We start from the raw sequence: 18350 nt of genomic DNA, 5'->3' as shown, positions 1-18350 counted from the left end.
TGGATATATTACTTCAGAAGCATCTTGGCTTGTAAAGCTGAAGCAGGAAAATGATATTAGCATTGTGTTCCACATTGGTTTTGGATCCAAGAACGCTTTTGAAGAGCTGATTTAAGTCTTCAGCCTCAAATGTAAAGTTTGAAATGGCACTGTGTTTGCATAGCCTGAAAAAAAGAAAAAAAATCCAACACAGAAAATCTTTGCCTCCTCATTCATCTCCATTACCATCTTGCTGGCTGGATGAGAGATGTTAACATCAACACTTGGAAGGAAAATAGCACTCTCTGATAATTTCCTGTTCTTCATTTTCCACTTAGCTGTGGTGTTTGGCAGCACTTGGAACCTTGATCGGTGCTGCTGCAGGAGCTGGTTGTGGAAGGGGTGGCAAAGCCTGGCCTGGGTCTGTGTGTATTGAGTGGAGGGTTGCTTGATTTTTTGGACTTCTTGCAAATGCTTTGCTGTTTGTGCCATCAGAATTCTGCCAGGTGCTGCACACAGATCTGCAAATGCCAGGTGGTTTATCCATCAGGAGAGCCTCTTATCTGATCCGTTTCCCATGATCTCAGATGGCTCTGACCAAATCTGAGCACTGGGGCAGCTGTGCATGGATGGAACTGCAGGTGGAGAGTGTGGCTGTGGGAGACCTCATTGCCCTAAAGGGAGTGCATAACCGTGGGGAGAACAGCTTTCTTCATGTGCAGGTGGTGATAAACAGGGGGGGATGGCTTTAAACTAAAAAAGGGGGAGATTTAGGTTAGAATTTAGAAGGAAATCCTTTAGTTGGTTTTGCCATCATTCTGATTTACTGCTTTTAAATAACTCTGTAGCTATTGCTCTGAATTAAATGCTGCTTGAGGACACACTATTTTTTTTGCCAAGTAGTTAAAAACAAGAAACAAAACCCCCAGACATTTGCTAACTACATTCTCAGGTAAGGAACACAGCTAAGGAGTTGAAATAAACATGTGCAATCATTCAGAAAGTGGCCAGGGGTAAAAGCTGGACCAAAGGGAAACAGCTGCTCTGTGGAGGATGAGGAGCTGATGCTGTTTATGGCCTGGCAGGTAACTGAGTGCCCCCATGGGTTAGTTTACTTGGTTCACATCTGACATGCTGGCTAGATTACTGAATCTTGGAGCTCCAGGAAAATTGCCATCAACATGCACTTGGTTGTCATGCTGCTTTTAGTGATGTACGGAGGAGAGGAGGGAATTCTCCGGGAGCTTCTGCAAGTGGTGATGTTGGAACTGTACCTACTTTATTTACAGCTATCAAGGATAACACTAAACAAGGCCATGACCCCTTTCTTTAACATATACAGATCTAAGTCAAACCTTCAGAAATATCTGTCCTGTTTGGTACGGTGTCAGAATGCTTGGATATGTAACAGTGGATGAAATACAATGGTGATCCAGTGCTGCCAAAGTTCTTGTTCCATTTGTGGCTGTCCTTGGAAAGGGAGAGGAGTCGGGGTCTGTTCCTGGGCAGATATGGTTGGATATGGGGATATAGGTTGGAATGAGGAGGAAGTTCTTCAGCCAGAGGGTGGTGAGGCACTGGCACAGGTTGCCCAAGGAGGCTGTGGATGCCCCATCCCTGCAGGCATTCAAGGCCAGGCTGGATGTGGCTCTGGGCAGCCTGGGCTGCTGGTTGGTGACCTGCACACAGCAGGGGGTTGGAGCTGGGTGAGCACTGTGCTCCTTTGCAACCCAGGCCATGCTGTGATTCTCAGCCCCTCACCTCCCTGGGTTTCTTTGCTTGCTTTTTCTATGAAGATGGCTGTGCTGTCTTTGGTTGAAGATCCCCTTCTCTCACGTCAGGATGAAACAAGGGCACTCAGTCCCCTCTGCATCCCACCCTCGGGGGGAGGTTGCCTTCTGTTCAGCCACCAGGAGGAGAACTGCCACATGCATCCGAGCTGTGCTCACCCTGCTGTTGAACTCTCTCTTCTTCCTCTGGAAGCATCCCTTTAAAGTACATCATATCTTTCTGCTTTGAAGAAAAAGCTTTTGTACTTGACTCCTAGGAAATATTTTGCTTGAGTTTTGGAGGGCACTTTCCCCTTTCCTAAGGAGGGAAGCTTACTGTATAAATTAAGTCATTTGGTTTAAAGAAGCAGAGGGCTGTAAGGGCTTGTTCCTGAAGGACAATTTACCAAACTTCCAACAAACAAACAAAAAAGTGCTAATTGTTTCATTGAAAATAACTTTTTAATCCCCTTTGCATCATGGATCCTTATGGATGCCAGGCCAGGCTACACAGTGAAACAAATCAGAGTGAATTTTTACTGGTGAAAACATTTCTGAAATGAATTTGAAGTCAGGATGAAAAACGCTTTTCAGACAGATTTAGAGCACAGATAGGTTAAGATTACATTGTGTGGTATCTAAGAACTATACCTTGTGCAGCTTGTTGGGAAAGTTGTGTAATTCTAGGATTAAGAGGCTGAGCTGAGGCTTTAGGGGGAACAACCCTTTCTTTTGTTCAGAGATCCTCATAAATCTTGGCTTGCAGCTCTATTTCCAGAGCCCGCCCCTTTACACAAGATTAGTTAGATCCACCTTAGGGTATTCTGTTTACATGAAGCATTCTGTTAACTTCACCCATCATCATCTGACTCTGTGTGCGTTGGGTTTTGGTGCAGCCTGGTGCAGTTTGCCCTGTAGTGGAAGCTGCCCTGCACTGATCCCAGCCCTCTGTGCAACGTCAGTGCAGAGACAGAATGGAGCAGCTTGTGAAGCTTTGACCTGCTCCTAAGTATGTGTTTATGCCTATGTTTATGCTCAGTGTGCTTAAAATATATGGGAGTACCACCTCAGGGGTTTGCCCAGCTCATCCCCTTCCAGGCTTTAATCTCTCATGTCGCTCTTTTATGGTTTACTCAGATGCTGTGTGCTTCCCTGATGGTTCTCAGGGTGCTTTAGCTGTCCATCGTCTCCACTGCTCTGAGGGAGTTTTTATGGTAAACAGCAGCCCTAGGGACCATTACCTGGAAATTGAAGGCTGTTGTCAGCAAGGCCTGAGGGTGCCTAGGGTTATCTCCTAATCCTCTGACGGCAATGGGAAAGGGATGAAATGCTTTCATCCTGGCTTTGGACCCAACTCCAGACCCATGTTGGATGCCCTTCTTAAAAGGGATTTTAGTCTGAAAAGTGCTCTTTGCAGAGGTGACCTCAGCAGTAGTTGTCTCAGAGCAGTGATCTGCCTGGCAGAGCACCGCCAACAGCTGTATCTGTCCTCATGGCTCCGTGCTCAGCAGTGGAACCTCTGTGCTCTGAGATGTGGGATTGCCTGAAACTTGGTGCTTGGTGTTGACAGATTATTTCAACAAACAGAGAGCATCACAGCTTTCCTGACTTGGGGATGACACAGGATGCTGCTGATAAGATGTGTCAAATGGCAAAGATATCAAACTGCTAATCTTCAGCCTTCGAGTGTGGCTGCTAGTGGCATGTGCAATCACAAATCTGCCAGAGAAGTGTTGTTCAGAGGCAGCACTGGGTCTGCAATTCAGAGATCCTGCTGCTGATTTCCATCTCAGCCAGGGAGAAGGTGTGGAAGGGAAATACTGAGCATTGTTCAGGGAAATACAGTTACAGTGCTCTTTGTATGAATGTTTATGAATGTTAATGGCAGTCACAGAATCCTAGAATGGTCTGGGTTGCAAAGGAGCACAGTGCTCATCCAGTTCCAACCCCCTGCTGTGTGCAGGTCACCAACCAGCAGCCCAGGCTGCCCAGAGCCACATCCAGCCTGGCCTTGAATGCCTGCAGGGATGGGGCATCCACAGCCTCCTTGGGCAACCTGTGCCAGTGCCTCACCACCCTCTGGCTGAAGAACTTCCTCCTCATATCCAACCTAAACCTCCCCTGTCTCAGTTTAAAACCATTCCCCCTTGTCCTCCTCTGGACCCGCTCCAAGAGCTCCACATCCTTCCTGTACTGGGGGCTCCAGACCTGGATGCAGTACTGCAGATGGGGCCTCACAAGAGCTGAGTAGAGGGGGACAATCACCTCCCTGTCCCTGCTGGCCATTCACTTGGTCCCCATGTGCAGCAGTCCAAGCTCATCCCTATAGTTAGAATGCAGAATCAAACGTGATGTCAATCATATTTAGATTCCAAAAGTTTTACTGTTGGGCCACTGTAAACATGCAGTGTGTCATGCTCCAGCAGGACACTGCCATAGTGTTACAGATGTGCTGCTGGGAAGGCATTGCTTTGCTTTGTCTCTTCCTTAATGGCACGTAGACAGGCACACATGAGCCTCTATGATCTGCTTACTTACGTAGGGCAGAATAGACATTGAAGTCCAGTTTATTCTTGTGAGGTTGACTGCAGTGTCGGGGGGTCAGAGGAGTGGGTGTGATGAAGGTAACCAAGATGATGGAGGTCACGAGGAACTAAGGAAGATGCAGGGAAGGTGTTGAGCTGGCACTGCCATTGCTCTTTGGTGTGCTGTCCTCCTCTCCCTTCCCAGATCACCACCCTGAGAAGGCAGAGGAACTGTATTTAAATTACATGAGACGAGGAGGAGGCGATGCTTTCTTCCAGAGTGCTATTTTTGCTCTGGATGAGATAATGATGTGCTCTTGTTGAATTATAAGGAGGCTGCCCTGTGATTCCCTCTTGCTGCGCCAGTGGTATGTGTCTTAAGTCCACTTGGCACCAGGAAGGAGAGAACCTGGGGAAACAGATGTGGAAAGATATTCAGCAGTGAGCTCTCTGACAGTAATTCTGCTGAAGCTGAGAGTGCATCAGTTTGCAGGGAGGATTTGTTGTGAAGGACAGTCTGTGGCATACAGCATCATCCGTGGTAAAAGTGAAGATAGTGCTTTCTGGTGAGTCTTGATGTCCTTAGATAATTGCCATGTTTGTCTTTCAGCGTCACACGTTCTCCACTTTCCATTGCATGAACTTATTAAAAAAGTTGCTTTCAAAACCTTGAGCCTCTCTGCTTTCTCCATCCTGGATAAACTCCAGATTTTAGATAACAGCCACTGTCAGCACCAGTTCTTTGGCTTCACGTGTCATTGTTGCTGCTAGAATGCTTTAAATTTCCATTCAGAGGGTGGTGAGGCACTGGCACAGGTTGCCCAAGGAGGCTGTGGATGCCCCATCCCTGCAGGCATTCAAGGCCAGGCTGGATGTGGCTCTGGGCAGCCTGGGCTGCTGGTTGGCGACCTGCACACAGCAGGGGGTTGGAGCTGGATGAGCACTGTGCTCCTTTGCAACCCAGGCCATGCTGTGATTCTTTGAAATGTGCAGAATTGTGCTTGTAATGCACGGCAAACTCCCAAAGGCCAGAGATCATGTCTCCTGCAAAATAACAGTCATGCGTGCAACTCTCAAAGACTCTGTAAAGCATGTGCAGTTGTCTCGGGAGTTTTGAGAGCTTTAAAATGTGGCTGCTGTGTTCTGTGAGCGGCTGTGATTAGGTTGTCAGGCCTATCGTGGGTGCTAGCAGAGAGAGATCACCCTGCCAGCCAAAGTCCTGTCCAGCTGCAGGGCTGTGCCCGTGCTCCAGGATCTATAGGTTCCCAACTAGTTTTCATTTGGGACTCTTCTGGAAGAGCTGTTACTGGCCATGGATGTGGTTCAGCTGTGAAGATGTTCCCTGTGTGCTTGGTGCTACCATGGGCAGATTGATCTCATGCACGCTTCAGGGCTCTGTGCTCCCTGTGCTGGATTAGTGCAAGCAGCTGGCTGCAGCTGTGCATGCACACCTGGGGCTCCTGTCAGGGTTTGCAACCACAGAATCAGAACTGTAGGAATTAGGAGGGACCTCCGGAGATGTGGTCCAGCCTCCTGCTAAAGCAATTCCCTGAGCAGCTGCACACAACACGTGCAGGAATATTTGGATCTCTCCAGGGATGAGATTCCCCCACCTCTCTGGGTTCAGTGCCAGGGCTCTGCCACCTTCACAGCACAGAAGTTCTTCTTCATGTCCACGCAGAACTCTCTGGGCTCCAGTCTGTATCCCGTGCCCCTTGTCCCGGTGCTGTGCACCACTGAACAGAGCCCAGCCCCAGCCACTTGACTCCACTCCTTTTGAATATTTGTAAGCACTGAGCACTGCTCAGATCCCCTCAGCCTTCTGTTCTCCAGCTGCACAGCCATGGGGCTCTCAGCCTGTCCCCATTGGGAGCTGCTCCAGGCCACTGCCATCTCCAAACCCTCCTTGGGCTCTCTGCAGCAGTTCCCCATCTGCCTGGAGCTGAGGAGCCCCATGTTAGGCACAGCACTCCAGATGTGCCTCCCTGGGGCAGAGCAGAGGGGAGGACCACCTCCCTGCACTGCTGGCCATGCTCTCTGCAGTGCTCTTCAGGATTCCATTGGCCTTCTTGACCACCAGGGCACACTGCTGCTCACGGTCACCCTGCTGGCCACCAGAACACCCAGATCCTTCTCTGCAGAGCTCTTTTCCAGCACCTCAGCCCCAACCTGTACCGATGCCTGCAGTTATTCCTCCCCAGGTGCAGGACTGTGCACTTGTCCTTGATGAACCCCATCAGGTTCCTCTCTGCTCAGCTCTCAGCCTGCTCAGGGGGAAGTTACCAGCTTGGGCTTGGGTGGTACCTTGGCCCCATGCAACTGTGAAGCACCTTTCCTGTACTGTTCTCTACAAATGTTTATATCAGACTCCTTCCCATGGCAATTTGAATTAAATGTGGGGAATAAAAATATACTTCAACTGCTTCATTAGTTTCTGTGTCACCTCTCTGGCTTGTGTTTGCTTTGTTCTGGCTGCGATGAATGATACGTTCCTATTGCAACAACACTTTTAATGTCCATCTCTGTTATCTAGCAGTATTCACTGTTATCTTATTTGATCTTCCTTTCTGGCCTTTCGTTTATTAGAAGCCTAAATCCTCACGTACATGACAGGATGAAAGACCAGAAATAACCAGTGCAAGTTTTAAAAGAAAATAAAAAGTGGAAAATTAATATAAACCAAAAGCATAATTAGCAGCATATCAAGAAAGGAGATGTATTAATCTTTCATCACTTCTTTTTTTATGGTACAATAAAGAAGACACTTTGAGATGAGATATTGTACAGACCACTGCTCTGGGACTTACCTTGAAACAAATGGAGGTGGGGTAGAGTTCTTTTCACTGTCATCACTTTGGCCACTACGTGTGCCTGTATTTTCCCCTTGGAGAACCCTCCTGTCCCTCTCAATTTGGCAGATGAGATGAGATCCTCCCAATAGTTGGCTGGAGCATGGAGCAGAGTGATGGGGTCATCATCCCCGCAGCTGTCCCAGAACTGTTTAGATGTGGTACTGAAGGACGTGGTTTAGTGGGGAAATACTGATGGGAGGTGGGCAGTGGGACTGGATGATCTTGGAGGTCTTTTCCAACCTTGGTGGTTCTGTGATCCTGTGGTTTAAAAAGGTTAAGCAAAACACAGCACAGTGTGCATGGACAGTACTGACCACAGCGGTGCACGGCAGCAGCACGGAAGGACATAACTGTGTATTGTGGCAAGGCAGCTGTGCCATAAAATATTAATGCAAATGTGAGCACTTACAGTAACTTCAATACCTTTTTGCACCCCCAGCTGTCACACTATTCAGACTGCATTAAATAGCTTTGCAGTGGCTGTTCAATGTTATCAGTGCCTCACTAGCTTCCGTGCATTTTTATTTTCTTACTGTGAAAAGCTTTGTGCGAGCAAAAGAAAAAAGCCTGATGTTGTTCACACTGATGAAAGGTTGTATTTAATGCTTGTAAAACGCCGACAAAACACTGGCACGTTCAGAATTGAGCTACAATGATAACATGTTTTGCACGCTTCACAGTTCTGCAGGATTCCTGGTTCATGGTACACTTTGATCAAACTTTTCCTGGTAAGCATCCCTAGATGATCATTATGGTCCTTTTCAACCCAGGCCATTCTATGATTCTGTGGGTTAATTTGGCTCAGGAAGGTGCCCCGGGGAGCTGCTGGGGCTGGAGCAGCTTCAACTGCACCACATGGTAGAAGAGGAGTGAGCCTTGGATTCTCCTTTGCAAAGACAATGCTGTTTCAAGCCTTGCTGTTTTGGAATACCTCTGGTAGGCTGCAGGGAAGGGAAGTGCTGGTTGGCTTTTTCTTTGGCCGGCCCAACAGCTGGCTGCTGTTGGCTGCTTCCCTGGCACTGCAAATTTGGGGGTGTCTGAGTGGGGTCCCAGAGAGGAAATGAGGGAGATGTTTGTCCTGTGAATCATAGAATGGCCTGGGTTGCAAAGGAGCACAGTGCTCATCCAGTTCCAACCCCCTGCTGTGTGCAGGGTCACCAACCAGCAGCCCAGGCTGCCCAGAGCCACATCCAGCCTGGCCTTGGATGCCTTTCACCCTTCCTGAGTTGCTGCTTGTTTTCTACAAGTGCTTTCCTTCGGGGCCTTGATAGAAAGCTGTAAGAAGACCTGGTTATCCAGAATGAGGCATCATTCAGGTTAGTCTGCATGTTGCATTTTGTAACGTTTGCATATCTTATCTTTCCTATTTCAAATAGGCAGTTGAAAACAAAGGCTTCAAATGCTATAGGTTGAAATGGAGATTTCTCATTGGATGCTAACGTGGATGCTGCCTGGATGCTTCCCAGGGCTGGAATTTGTTGTGAACACCTCACGCTGGCACAGCAGGCTTGTGCAGTTTGTACACACTGCTTGCATTTGATGTCTCATTGCCCCCTTCTGCTCTTTCTGATCTCACCGAGGCCAGTGTGTCTGTGTGCTGCTCTGCAGGGAAGGCAGAGCTTATTAGCAGGGTTGGAGAGAAAATGGGCACAGGAGGAGAGGAGCCTTCCCCCATTTTCTGAGCTGGGACAGTGGATGAATACAGCTCAAGAACAGAGGCATCCATCAGTCTCCTGCTTGCTGCCCTTGCCTGGTTTATAAGAGCAAGGGAATCAAAGGAGCAGGAGCTGGGAGTCAGAAGCAGCAGCAATGTGGCAGTCAGTGTCTGCATCCCATGTCAATAAAAGAAGGCAGAGTTTTAGTGGGTGTTGAGACAATGCAGAGCAAGCAAGAGCAGTGCTCACATCTGCTGCACTTGGCTGCATCTGGGGGATGAGCTGCATTTTTGCAGGCTGAGGGCTGAGTTTTGCACAGCCGAATTTCCCTCTTCCCTTGTTTGAAAAGCATCCTAAATGCTGCTGCTATTTTAAGGCTTGGCAGCCTGCTGATGGCTGACCTGAAGTGATGTTGGTTTGCTTAATAGCTCGGGATTTTTATGCAGTAGGTGTTGGGACTGCAGAGTCCCTCATAGCATATTTTAGAGTTTCTGATGGATTTTTAAATAGCCTTCCAGCATTAAGGCAGGCGTTCCTGTAATCTGCATTTTGCAGTAACATAGGAGCCTGGTTACCTCCTGATCTGCAGGATGTCTACTCATGCCTCTTCCTTTTCACTCTCCCCTGTTTTCTGCCTTCATTACTCCATTGAGCTCCACTGCAGCCAGCACTGACAGTGACCCCTGTCAAAGTAACTGGTTTTAGAAGAAACATCTTTAATTAACCCTCTCCTGGACATAAAGTGGAGTGAGGCTAGGGAGCAGCTGTATATAAGCGTATGTCCCAGGTTTTAAGTACTTTGTTGTTTGCCTACAGGATACAGGGGGCATGCTTTTTCTTCTCTAACTATTTTCAGTTTCCACAGTCAAGTATTGGGTTGGTTACTGGAGTACCACAGGTAGAAAATTCTGTTCCATGTGAATTTCCAGGAAAAAAAAGATTCCTTTTGTTAGAAGTGTCCACACTGCGTTTACCTGAGATTGTGCCATACTCTGCTGCATGCCCTAATGCTATAGATGGGAAGTGGGAGCGACCCAGGACTTCTAATGGGAAATAGGTTCATGGGTAGTAAGAGCATTTGTCCGAATTTAATGTGCTCTGTTTTATCTCACTCCATTGTGCCGGAGGCACTTCTCATTAAACTGCTAGTAATTAGGAAAAAGCTGAAGCTTTGCATAACAGCCAGTCTCAAATGGCCTCTCATTGCCTCTTGTGGTGGCCTGGATATTGCCTCCCACCCTTGCAGTACTGTCTTTCTCTGAGTTTCCACACTGTAAAGCCATCTTTTGCCTTTTTTTTTTTGCTAGTCTGTAGGTGCATTGATGAGGCTGTGATTGTGCCACGCTGTTCCACGAAGCAGCAGTGTTGCAGGAGGTGGGGTGACATCCCTGCTGCGGGGGGGAAGCAAGGAGGAACCTTTGGGAAAGGGCAGAGGAGTGACGGGGGAGCAGGAAAGGTATCTGATGCAGCTGTGAAATAATTCATGAGGATTGCTCAGGGTGAAGGAGAGAAGAATGAGGAGCAGGGCAAGCGCATTTAGTCTTCAGATGGGCATCTAAGAAAGGGGAGGTTTTTTCCTAAAAGCTCCGCTGGGGATTGGACTGGCAGTGATGGGCTTAAATTGCAGAGAGAGCTAGGCTGGAAAGCAGGAAAAGCTGTGTGGTGGCAGACATGGGCAGAAACAGACACGGGGCAGCTGGCAGTGAGGAGCATCTCTTGCAGGTTGCTCCCTGGAGGAACATCTGGCAGAACTTGTGGTGCCCTGGCTGCAGGAGAGGGGTGCAGTGCTGGGGAGCTGTTTTCTGGTCCTTTTGCCCCAAGGTTCTGCTGCCAGCATCAGTCCTGAGCAGAGCTATGATGTGGTTTCCTTAGGTGACCTTCACAGTGCGAGGTGACGCATCTGCAGGCAGGAGAAGCTCAGCAAGTCCAGTTGAACACCCAGAGCTTCATTAAGGCATTGCCTACCATATTGCATTGTGTTGAGTATTGTGCTTCTAAAGAATGTGTCTCAAAAGAGTTGTGAATAGGCTGTTAGTGTTCTTCATTTCTGTCAGTGAAGTAGTTGCTTTTCAAAGCAGAAACCAGAGCGGGGTCAGTGTTTGTGTTTGTATAAATGCACCAACACTGAGAGGATTCTGTGCATGTTATTGAAGCTTGGACTTGAGTTCCCATCATACAATGCTGGTTATGTTCTTGCCAGACTGGGGAGATGTACTCATAGAATCATCACAGAATCCTAGAATGGCCTGGGTTGCAAAGGAGCACAATGCTCAGCAGATCACCAACCAGCAGCCCAGGCTGCCCAGAGCCACATCCAGCCTGGCCTTGAATGCCTGCAGGGATGGGGCATCCACAGCCTCCTTGGGCAACCTGTGCCACTGCCTCACTGCCCTCTGGCTGAAAAACTTCCTCCTCATATCCAACCCAAACCTCCCCTGTCTCACTTTAAAGCCATTCCCCTTGTCCCATCACCATCCACCCTCACAAACAGCCGTTCCCCTCCTGTTTATCTGCTCCCTTCAAGTACTGGAAGGCCACCATGAGGTCTCCCATCAGCCTTCCCTTCTCCAAGCTAAACAAGCCCAGTTCCTTCAACCTTTCTTCATAGATGTGAAATAAGTTATACCAGAATTGGGCCCTCTGTGTCTGAACCAGCCCAACTCCAGTGCCGGCTGCAAGGCTCTGAGTGGCACTGGCTGATTTTAAATGGAACAGATGAAGATGAAATGTGTTAAAAGGCGCCGACAGAGGGCTGATTTGCCAGCTGTTTGATTGTTTTCCTCTGGCATTATCTGCGAAGCAATTACACGTGAATAAAACAGCTTCTCGAGATGCTTTTGAGGAAATATTGACCACTAACATTTTAATTAAGGGGCATTGAAGCGGAAACATTTGAATCAACGATACGGACAGCAGCAAAGCAGGCTGAGTTTCAGAAAGGGTAACACATCCAGGCTGTACCCTTGGCTGAACTGAAGTGTCACTATAAGCTAGCGTCATGCATTCATTTTATCTCCCTTTTGTCTTAAAACTAATAAAAATTTGAAGAACAGACAATTTTAAAATAAGCTTAGGCCAACTGCTGAGCACTGCCCTCCTCTCCTCTGGTGCAGGGGCTGGTGGCTGCACTGAAGAGTTCAATGGGAAAATCCTTGATCTGGAGGATGTGGATGGTTTTGCTGGCCAGGAGTTGTCCTGTGTCTGTTATCCCCCTGAATTCTGCTGCACACTGCATGCATTGGGCTGAGCCTCGGGGAGTTTGTTGGTACTGCTTCTTCTGCAACAGTAATTTGCCCCCCAAAAGAAATATGCAATTTCCAGAAAGCCTTTGGGAAGTTTTCTTCCAAATGTGTTTTTCTAAACTATATTTGGATGCTGTGCTGATGGGGAAAATGAGTACCCACATGCCTTCAATCCTGCATCCAAAAAGGCTGGCTGAGGCTTAAGCCCGTGCCCCCCATCTCTCCATGGATCAATGGATATCTGGTATTTTCTGGCATGCACAGTCATGCAGATCTGGAGGAGGAGCATCGTAGGCTGCTGTCCTTGGTGTACAACTGTGCTCGGTACCAAGTATTAGATAGCTGATGTGTTGCTTTTGGTGCTGTCCCCTGGCACGGCTTACAGGAGGTGGCATTGGCAGTGCTGGTGCTGAGAGAACCATCCCAGAAGGGCTGCCCATGGTGAGCCCTTCCCTGAGCTGCCTCTTGGACTTCAGATGGGAAGCATCAGGACCAGGGGTCTGACTCAGGTTTAGGCTCTGCAAGCCAAGGAGAGTCCAAGGGAAGTCTTGGATCAAATATTTGGGCCTTCTTAATTCAGTGAAACAGGATGCTCTTCTGAGGTATGGTAGCATGTAACTTCTTGGGTCACAGAAGAACTTTTGGAATTTACCCATGATAAACATGCATATTTGTAAAATGAGTCTTAAAGAGAGTTTGGGATACTGCTGTTCACGTGCTGTGTGTTTCATTTCCATTAATAGGGTCAGGAGGGCAAGCAGTTCTCTTGGGAGTGTAACTGCAGTGATCATTGGGCAGGATACACATCTCATGTGCATGTCCTGACTTCATGTCCAAACTCTTTTTAGCATCAGATGGAAGGCTCGGGCACTTTGCAAGTGCAAGGAATGCATCCTCATGCCAGAAGGAAGCGTGGTGTGGAGCATCACACTCACCTGCCATACCCAGCTGTTGTTCCCAGCCCATGCCCACCTGCAAGCACTGCCTCAGAAAACTCTGCATCACCTCCTGAAACGTAAAGGCAGGTGCAGAGGATGCCATTTCCTTGCTTTTTTAGTAAGTCTATGCTAGCTCTTAATACCTAACAATTAGACCCCTGGGTGTAAGAAGAGGAGTAATTCACAGCACTTATGCTTGTGCCAAGTATTTAGAAGCAAAACAGCTGTTTGTGAGCAATCTGCACAGTGCTGCTACGTGGCTTGTGTCCTCCAGAGGGTTTAGTCAAGCAGTGTCACTACAGCATCACTGCTGTGACATCAGAGATGTGCCCTCCCCTGAGGCAGCTCCGTGTGCTCCCTCAGGCCCTGTTGCTGTCACTGCACCGCTCCCTTACTGAAATCTTTGCTTAAAATAGGGCTTGGGAGACACTGAGAGCAGCACTGACATGTCGACATGTCAAGGAAATCACTTCCTAAAAGGGGGGGAGTGGGGTATTTTTATTCCTTTTCGGAAAGAAGGACAGGTCTGGGGCTGTCAGAATACTGCCCCTTTTAAATATGGAAATCACAAAATACATCCTGATAATTCTGCAGCGGGTACCATCTGAAATTCAGGCTCCATCCCGCCATGCCTCTCCCCTGCAGTGTGTGCTGTTATCCACATTATCTACTTCCTTACTCCAGCACACCACTCATTGCAGGATGGCAAATGTGGCAGCGTTAATGACCTACTTGACGCTGCCCTTGGTGTGTTGATCACAGAAGGGCTTGGAGGCCAATCAGGAGCGTTCAACCACACCTAATTCACATCTGCTAGTGATACGGGTGATTTGGTGATGACCTGATTTCTACAAGTACAGTCATTATTTTCTGGGCTAGTCCGTCATTGAATTTAGCTTTTTAAATGAGCCATTATGCATTAGGTACGGGCAGCGCAGATGATAACAGAAGCAGAAAGTGATGATGTGTTGAGGGTTAATCAGTTCACTGGGATCTTCTGGAACCAAGCAGCGACCTTCCTTACTGCTTTTCTATGGGGATGGGGAAACAGGCAAAATACAGAAGGCTTCTTAAAATAACTTCCCTTCTTTGGAAGACTGGTCTAGAATATTAAAGATGTTACACTATGAGTATTGTACGGGAAACATTAGCTTTGTCTGCATGATCACTTGTTCTCTGTCTTTGCTTGAAAGATAATAAAAAAAAAAAAAAGGGAACGTTATTTGCATTTTATCAACATTTCTGATTTTGTTAAATGGCATATATGAAAAATACCAGCCACATGCTTGTACTGTAATTGTATTTATTTCCATAACTTAATTATGGAGGAACTCAGTGCAAGCAAAGTCACCTTGAGGAAAGTCGATACTAGTCAAAAGCACTCTGTGCTCATAGAGCTGCTTTTGTAACACTGGTTATAGAGATCTTGAAAGTAAACTCTGGAGCCGTTCAGCTGGCTGTGCATGTGAATTAACCCAGTATTAAAAGGCCTCCAGTGGTAGCTCTGAGTGCTGCCTGTTGAGCAATTTTTCCCTTTTAATAGATGGAAATTACAGACCACTTGATTAATTCCATCATTAGGTGATCCGTTACTCAAAAAGCACGAGTGCGTTTTTGTTGATTTCCAAGGCTCTCTTGCAGATGGTGCCCTAGAAAGCTGAGCACCCTAGGAAGCTGAGCCAGCTGTGGGCAGGGGGTTGAACAAGGTGACCACCAGAGCTGCCTTCAGCCTCAGCTGTTAGTGCTGCCCTGGTGCTAAGCCTGTGCTGCCATCTCACACTATAAACCAGACTAAATTGTAGATGGAAAAGAATGTGAGTTATCTTCAGAGGTTTAAAATGATGCCACGTGATGCAAAGATCTTGTTGCTGCTTTTATGCTGGATCAAAAAGCTTTCCCAGGTCTTTATCTTCACCGTTTACTCTGATCTCTTCGATTTCCTTGAATGGGAGGAAAACGAAATGGCAGAGAAGAACAATGAAATCCAACCCCAGCTCTCAACCTGTGAATTGTCAAAAAAAAAAAAAAGTTAATCACAGGAGATCAAAGAGGTTATATATAACCTCCTATCTCACATGTCTTGCATACAGTAACATCAGCTGATCATCTATTAAGCAACTGATGGACTGGATTCCCTCATTTTTTGCACAGCATCAAAGGGAATCCGTCTTGCAACCTGCAGCGTTGGTGAAATCCTGATGTAAACTATTCAGAGAGAGAAGGTCTGTCTTTGGGTCAGTCACGGAGGTGATAGGAACTGGCACTGCATCTTTCCATCTTCCCCACCATGTAACTGTGCAATGTGTCTGTTGTCTGCACTGGCTTTTCATCTTGTACGTGGAATAGGTGGAAAAAAGAAGTGAAATGCATGTGTCCCTCCCATCCTGGACCCGCAGATACTGGACATTCAGATGAGAATTTGTCATTGATTGGAGATTGAATAGAAGGAGGTCGATGAACTCTGCTCTTGAACCTCTTCTGTTTACCATACTTCCCTGTCGGGCCCTCTGAGAGCCACCACGTGAAGCAGGGGCTCCTTCCTGTAAGCCTGGCTAATACACAAGCAAGGCAGAGAAGAGCTGAGGATGCTGCAGCCGGCATCGTATCTCTGCTAAGGAGATGGCACAGAGAAAGATAAATGAGGGCAGCACGTCTGTCAAGGTAACAAGAGGCTGGTTGTGCAGATCTTAACATTAAAGTGAGCTCTTGTCGTGTGAAAAATGTTGGTGAGTGTGTTCAAAGGCAGGAGTCAGATTCTGTTCATCAGACTCATCAATTCAACTCTATGGTTATGTTGATTTGCCTGTTTCTGGCCCGGCCTGGCACTCAGGAGCTCCTGGCCTGTGCATGGGCTGACCGTGCTGTCCCAGCCATTGCTACAGATAGGGAGATTTATCCAGAAGCATTCAGCAACACAGCTGTCTTCACAGAACCGTGGAATCACAGCACGGTTGAGTTGCATGGAACCTTGCAGCCCCTCAGCTGTGATGTGGGCTGGGTGCCCCCCGGCTCAGGCTGCCCAGGGCCCATCCATGGCCTCGGGCACCTTACAGGTCTCTCGATGCTTCCAGCTGCTTTGCTGGGTGTTGATAAAGCTGTTTTTGCTGACAGGTTCCCCCACTTTCAGATGCACAGCTGCAGCTATCCTGGTGGTTTGGAAAGCTGTTAGGGGGCAGAGGTTGCTAAACTGAGAGTGGAGTGGGCAAGCAGTGCCTTGGGGCAGCTGTTGGGAAAGGAGGAAAGTGAGTGTTAATTACGGGGCTGGTAGAGCACTGATAGTTCTGCATATAGAGTCTGATGTCAGATGGTGTTGTTAGCAATGATAATATCTGAAAGGAGAGCATTAAAAACAGACCTCTTTTTTCTTCTACTTTGGTGGAGTCATTTGTCAACTGCAAGACCATTCCCTTTGGTTTCTCAAGGCTCGCAGGGAAAAACTCATTTTCCAAAGGATCTTTGATTAATATTGATTAACTCTGTGTTAACAGCCCAGTATAGCTGGAGCTGCTCATGTCTTAGTGTGGACTTATCCCATTTTCCCCCTTTCATTGAGCTGTAAATGCGTTTTGAAAGGATTATCGTTTTTGGGAAACTGTTCAGTAAACAGTTCTCGTTGTTGTGAACTAAGAAAGAATGGTTAAACTTAAAATTTATCAACTTATGGCCAGTCTAGCAGTCAGATACGTCAGAATAAGGGCCTGATGGGAATCTAAGTTTCTCCTCAGTTTAATTCTTCATGTTCTGATCTGCTTTGCTTTAAACGTGTCTGTTATTTCTATTGGGCATTAACTGTTTCATGGCAGTTTCGTAGTGAGGAACCACCTGATATTTTATTCTCCCTGTGAACCTGTAGAATAATAGGATAAAGGGCCAGAAGGTATGCAGAGAGCAACTGAGGAGCTCTAAAGCGAGCTTCTCTTGGACCAGGATGAGTTGAGAATGGTATCCCTGAAAAGCCCTTCCAAAAGCTCGTGGATAATTGGTCGTGTTTGGGTTGATTTAGCTCAGCTGCTCCAATTGATGCACATTGCACCACTGCAACCTTCCAACTTGTTTCCCTTCTCTCACGCTCCAGGGAAATGAACCTCAGTGTAAGGGACGGACCCTTCCATCACACATGAAATGTTTTCATTTGTAGTCATTCTGCTTCTCATCATGGGACTTGGCAGTAAATGCGAGTCTCTTTTTGCATCTGGGGTTTGCAGTCTTAAAATATCACCTGAGCACGGCATGCTTGTTATCCAGAATTGCGAGCTGTTCCTTTTGTGTCTGCTTGTTCCTTCCAATGTGAAGGGTATCAGAAGGCAAAAACCAGGAAGCAGTAAGAACAGACATTCAAAATGATCCAGTCATTTTATTAAAATTGCAGCAATTTCAGTGAAATCAAGTCTAGCATGAAGGGAATGCGGGACGGAGCCTTTGGCTCCACAAAGAGTCTCAAACTCTCATACTAATGTTTTCTATTAGTCTGATTATATCTCAGCGTGTCCCTGATACCTTTTTTTGCTCTGCAGAAAATAGCAAATTTATCATGGGCTGTTTATTTATGTTTCTGTAAGCACGGGGCCAGTGCATGTTTGCTACAGAAATTCAGATAAACCTCACCAATTAAAAAGGTTATGGTGGCTCAGTGGCAGGTCAAAAGCTTTATGTGGGCCTTTAGCAGAGATCCGAGCACTAGCATGGATGTGCAGCCACCTCGAAGGGGAAGCAACACGCTACAGTCACAACACATCAAACCATCAGGGTTTGGGGTGGCCAGCAGGGACAGGAGGTGATTGTCCCCCTCTGCTCTTGTGAGGCCCCGTCTGCAGTGCTGTGTGCAGGTCTGGAGCCCCCGGTACAGGAAAGGCAGGGAGCTGTTGGAGAGGGTCCAGAGGAGCCACAAAGATGAGCAGGGGGCTGCAGCACCTCCACTACAAAGACAGGCTGAGGGAGCTGGGCTTGTTCAGCATGGAGAAAAGAAGGCTGCGGGGTGACCTCAGTGCAGCCTGCAGTGCCTAAAGGGAGCCTACAGACAGGAGGGGAGTCAGCTCTTGGAAAGGGGAGATGACAGCAGGACAAGGGGAAATGGTTTGGAGTTGAGGGAGGGCAGATGGAGGTTGGATGTCAGGGGGAAGTTGTGTGCTGTGAGAGTGGTGAGGTGCTGGAACAGCTGCCCAGAGAGGCTGTGATGCCCCGTCCATCCCTGGAGGTGTTGAAGGCCAGGTTGGATGGGGCCCTGGGCAGCCTGGGCTGCTGTGAAATGTGGAGGTTGGTGGCCCTGCATGGCACAGGGGGGTTGGAGCTTTGTGATCCTTGAGGTCTCTTCCAACCCGGGCCATTCTGTCATTCTGTGGTTCATTGGGAATGGCCAGTGTTGGAGCCTAGAAGTATCTGGGGGCTCTTGG

At 47.7% G+C, this 18350-nt stretch overlaps 1 protein-coding gene across 5 annotated transcripts in view; it reads left to right on the top strand.

The window, feature by feature from the left end:
* MDGA2 (MAM domain containing glycosylphosphatidylinositol anchor 2) overlaps positions 1-18350 on the top strand; it is a 315520-nt gene that overhangs the window by 123452 nt on the left and 173718 nt on the right. The gene's annotated exons all lie outside the window — the stretch shown is intronic.

The sequence above is a fragment of the Lagopus leucura genome, unplaced genomic scaffold (assembly GCF_019238085.1).
Source record: "Lagopus leucura isolate 7727_CA_CO unplaced genomic scaffold, USGS_WTPT01 Super-Scaffold_1, whole genome shotgun sequence".
Lineage (NCBI taxonomy): Eukaryota > Metazoa > Chordata > Aves > Galliformes > Phasianidae > Lagopus > Lagopus leucura.
This window is presented reverse-complemented; position numbering and strand designations above follow the sequence as displayed.